Genomic DNA, 5,673 nt, shown 5'->3' on the forward strand with positions numbered 1-5,673 from the left:
ATGTCCGAATATTCGTGATAAGTTAATCTAAAAAAATATCTGTTATTATTTAATTAACAATTGAGTTTTAGGGCACTAGTTCTAATAAAACGATGAAACCTAATATAAAAATACCTTTTGAGGAATAACTCAAGCTCTGCTTTTGTATTGTTCTAGGGTATAAGTTCTTGACCTTTTAAAGTAATTTCTCCTTTAATTTATGATACAATTTACATAAAATATCTTCTTCTCGTTTTTTCTTTTGGAAGCAATTTCCCGGTAGTAGGTCTAGAATTAGATACATTTAATTGGTGCATGATTTGATGGTTTTCAAAAACAAAATTCTTTTTCTCTTGGAGTGATATTATGCAGTCATTGATTGTTAATACGAGGGAGGTGGAATTTTAAGGAACGAATCAACTTGCATTGAGATTATAATATCTGTAAGTAGAAAATGGAAAATCATAAAAAGCAAACATCATGAAAGAACGACCGAAGTTGCGAGAACCTAGTGGTGAATTACTAGTAAATTTCAGTAACGACTTCTAAGGGTTAAAGGCAGTGGACAGTTTTGAAGAGCTTTCCACTTTCTATACTACTTTCCTTTTTTTCTAGCTTGACCGATAAATTGTATCTTTGCTTGAAGTCATGAAAGAAATGGGACAGCATGTACAGAAGACAATGATATCTCTTTAAGTGATGTTTTGGCTTACTTGTCTGTCACTGTATCTCTCTACTTTTTTTTTGTTTGACTTAATTGTATCTCTATATCTAAGCGGCCTTTGCTTGTTGCAATGGTAGATGGTCTTGAGTTGTAAGGGTCAAGTGCCTTTTCCTCCCGAGAGCTCACTTTGGTCGGACCAACACCTGGTAATAGCCTTTATGCTGCAGTTTACTTGAGGTTGGTCATAAATTGGTTCTCAATATTTACTATGGGGATCCCTGCTTGTTTATTCATCAAACTGCTCAAGGTCTTTTACACTTTTCAGTCAAACTGATTTGCTCATGAAGTGCATTGAACGTTTTCTTTGTAAGAGTAGTCATTGGTGAATATGATGCTTCCAAAAAAAGAATATATATATATATATATATATCTCAAACATTTCTCTTTCCTTAGGTTTTTCTTTAGGAGTTAGTGTACAATATTGTATTATTGTACACCATTCACGCAAATGTGTGCAATTGTACACTGCATGAAGAGTGAACGTAAATAAGAGAGTAAAAGGCCAAACCTGAAAGTCTGAAATTACTACAACGCCAACAGATAGAGCGCAAAAAACAGAAGCATGGAACAAGAGACAAAACATACTAGGAGATGTGCGGACAAAGATTGTTCCTAAAATGGATTGTTAACAAGTGACCTAAGGGCACTCGTTAGCATGACTCTTACATATATTGATTGATTGATTGATGTGACAGCTCACGGGTATCTCACATAGAGATTTCCATCCTCGATTGTGAATGACAATGGGTAGAGCAGTATCGGAAAAATTTGATAGAATCACGCGGCATTCCAAATGAATGCCATGTCGGGAGAAGTTCTCCAAGAAGTACTGACAGGCCTTCTCATCATGAAATCGGATTGAAAGAGGAGTAGGATCAGAAGATGATGCCTTGGAATGAAGAGGGTTCCGAGACGAAGCAGATTTGCACTTAGGTGCCATGTGTAGACTGTTCGAGAGAGAGGGAGAGAAAGAGAGAGAGAAACAAACAAAAAAGTACCAATCACAAAGAGTACCAATAAGAAAAGAAAAGGTACGTATGCATGAACAATGCATGAGCATGTGACGTGCAAAGAAAAATTCATCATGGGCTCAGCTCAATCCAATCCTACCAGCACACAAGTTTCCAACATAGTAACACACATCTAAATGCATGAAACATAGTTAAGAATGCAAAAGAAATGTAATGCATGAGCATATAACATTATTTAAGCAAAACCCAACCCAAAAAATCACAAAATACTCATCAATTTTCAAAAACCCCAAAAAATTTTCAAAAACCCAAAAACTTAGGTTAAAATGTATGAAATGCATGAAGAATGGGAGAAAGAGAGATCATAACAAGTGAGAACTGATCAACTTTGGTCGAAAAACAAGTGGGTTTGAGGTTTAGAGAGAGTAGAGAGTGTTTGGGAAGTGAAAAGGCAAGTTTCTGTTGAAAGAGATAGGAGAAAATGAGATTTGATTTGCATTGAAGCTATTTAAAGAAATTGCATCTCGATGGATTGAGGATCTATTGAGAATCTGTTGAGCATTAATTCTCGACAAATAAATCTGTCAAGGTGCTATCGAGAATCTATCAACAGAAAAGTACCTCAATGGATCGAACAGCTATCAAGCAGCTATCAAGTAGATAGAAACTTTCTCGATGGATCGAGAATCTATCGAGACAAATTCCAGAAAGTTTCGATGGATTGAAGATGCGATAAGATCTGTCGAGAAAAGAAGTTCAAGGGTCTTGATAGATAGCTATCTGTCGAGATTTGTCGAGAAGCTGTCGAGCTTGATAGAAACAGTTTTTCAAAGAGAAGAAAAACAAATATATGAATGCAATCAAGCAAGCTACTCAACCAAAGATCCAAACAATAATTTAAGCTTTCAAACATCTCTCAATAAGAAAATGCGAAGCATTTAGGATCCACACACACACACACACACACAGAGCAAGTCTAACCAATTTTATATTTCAAAAACAAGTTATGACAGTTTAGTGAACATACATAAACACATGTATTCCTTGTGATGGCCAAATCACATTGTACTTGCACATGTATCAAAGGTAGCAAAGAATTTGCGTGTTGTTTGTACACACACACACACACACACACACACACACAGAGCAAGTCTAACCAATTTTATATTTCAAAAACAAGTTATGACAGTTTAGTGAACACACACAGAGCAAGTCTAACCAATTTTATATTTCAAAAACAAATTATGACAGTTTAGTGAATATACATAAACACATGTATTCCTTGTGATGATCAAATCACATTGTACTTGCACATGTATCAAAGGTAGCAAAGAATTTGCGTGTTGTATGTGAAAACATCGCAAGAGTGCATAAGTGTTTCATGTTATGATGATTTTAGATATGAGAAAATCAATGTAATTCACACACAATCATAACTGCTTGATGGGGACTATCACCTTTGAGATACATCCTATAACTCTCACATCTCCTAGAAACACACTTGCAATCATATTTAAAAGCATTTTGATTCTTTTTGCTTTTGTTATTCTTTGCATATTTTTTCTTTTGAGCATATCATGCATGGGCTTATAAGAGAGAGAAGAAATATCCAATTATGTTAAGCTTAAACATCATAATTTTGTTATGCCGAAGCACACAGATGTTATTCTTGATTGGAGGGCTTTAGTGGTAAAATGGTTATTTATGCCTTTCTCTTAGGATTTTTTTGTCCTTCCCATCAAAAAGAGTGATTTGAGTGTTAAATACAAGAGATTACTTAATCTTACTCATCACAAACATGAGTCACAAAACTCACTTGCTTAGTTGTGCATAGAGATGCTCGTCTAAGTTACAAAAGATACAAAGTTTAGAAAACTTTGTTTTAATGGCCATCAAAGGTACAAAAGTACCGATGTATACAAAACACACACTGTTTTTGTATTTTTCTGATTTTTTTTTTTAATGAAAAAAAAAATAAAGCAAAACTAAAAAAAAACAAACAAAAACATGTTAAACAAAGCATGGCATAAAACTAGACTGACTCAAAAACAAGAGAACAAAACACACAAGTAATGCATAAACAAAAAGAGAGGAAGAGAGATAAAGTGACTGAATCACTTTGAGCCTTTTTCCTTCCACACCTTAGAAGAACCTTTCCGTTGAGCAAATCTTTGATCCGGCGGTGAGGGGGAAGAATTGAAACCGTTCAAGTTTGAAAGGAACATGAGGGCCTTAAGAAGATCTCGAAGAGGAGCAAAAGAGGATGAAAACTTATTCTGGTTTCTAGATGAAATCATATTGTTGCTGTATTGAGTGGTTAACCACTTGTAGCAATTAGGTCGAGTATGATAGAGATGCTACTTCTTCTATTTATACTTTTGATTGTTACTCTTCTTAGCCCTAGGGTTTTTAATCACTACATTTTCAAGCTTAGGGGGTGCTCCTAAGATAGATTTACCATTATCTATATTCGTACTAGCTAAAATAGATTTAACATCATTGTTCTCAGAATCAACATTATTAGCAAGTGAAACAAACACAGTAGTACTAGAAGAAGTAATATTGGAAGAATAGAAATCATACCCCAAACTGGTTCGATCAGAAGTAGATTTCTAGAAACTAAGCATCTCATTAAGTTTTGCACTGGAAGTCCTTTCCAATTGAGCTCTGACTTGGTATAGCTCTACTTCACGCTTTTTGGTCTTCTCAGCCAAGAAATAGTTTTCAAACCAAAAAGCTCCAATAGTCTGATTAGCTTCATCAACCTTTGTGGAGAGCTCTTCTCAGTCAAGTTCCACATCACTCAGCTTCTTGGTGGCCAGCCTATACAATTTCTTATACTTTTCAGAGACCTTGTACAACTTTGCATAGGCAGTATGGATGTCATCCTGTTCATCTATTTTCTCAAACTTAGATTCCACCAAGTCCTTTTCTTCATCTACCTCTTTGACAATCCCTTCAGTAGGATTTACCGTGGCAGTGAAGGCATTCAAGATTCCTTCGTCATCATTATTTGAATCATCCTTAGGCTCAGTGTCCCTCGAGGTAGCAGTAAGGGCTTTGCTTTTCCTAATGGTCTTGAGATAAGTTGGAAATTCTTGTTTCATATGTCCAAAGCCTTGACATCCAAAGCATTTTGGTCCGGAGGGAATAGTGTACTGACCATCATCCCATCCTTCTTCCCTTTATCTTGGCTCTTAAACTGTGAAGAATTTGATTGCTTTCAATCCTTGTCAAATCCTTTCGCATTGGCATTCTTTATGAACTTTTTGAATTGCTTAGTGATGTAGGATTTCATTTTGGAATCTTCATCATACGAAGACTCATCGACATCACTGCTTTTGGCCTTCAGTGCCATGCTCTTGCTCTTACTTGATTTCCTGATCTTAGACAAACCCAATTCATAGGTTTGCAAGTTGCCAATCAGCTCTGTCAAAGGAATTTGATCAATGTCCTTTGATTCCTTAATAGTAGTGATTTTGGCATGGAATCTCTCCGGAAGAGATTTGAGTACCTTTCTCACAATCCTGGGTTTAGGAATGGTTTCCCCAAGATTAAATGCAAAGTTCACTATGTCATTGAGCTGGGCATAGAACTCATCAAATGACTTATCCTTCTCCATCTTAATTTCTTCAAAGCTTGTGGTAAGCCTTTGAAGTTTTGAATCCTTGACAGCCTTAGTCCCTTCATAGGTTGTTTGGAGGATAGTCCAAGCTTCCTTTGCAGTTTCAGTAGAGGATAACTTTTTGAACTCGTCATTGGTGACCACATTGAATAAAACATTCAATGTCCTGCTATTGAAGTTTGCCACTTTGATCTTAGCATCATTCCAATAAGCCGACGCTTCCTTTGGCTTGGTCTAGCCTATCTCCATAGCTTGCCACACTTTTTCATCTAAAAATTGTAAGAAAACTCTCATGCGTACTTTCTAGTATTCATAGTTAGTGCCATAAAATAAAGAATGTATAATAAGAGACTGTCCTCTATCCATGACAAACA

Source organism: Quercus lobata, chromosome 5 (genome assembly GCF_001633185.2).
Source record: "Quercus lobata isolate SW786 chromosome 5, ValleyOak3.0 Primary Assembly, whole genome shotgun sequence".
Lineage (NCBI taxonomy): Eukaryota > Viridiplantae > Streptophyta > Magnoliopsida > Fagales > Fagaceae > Quercus > Quercus lobata.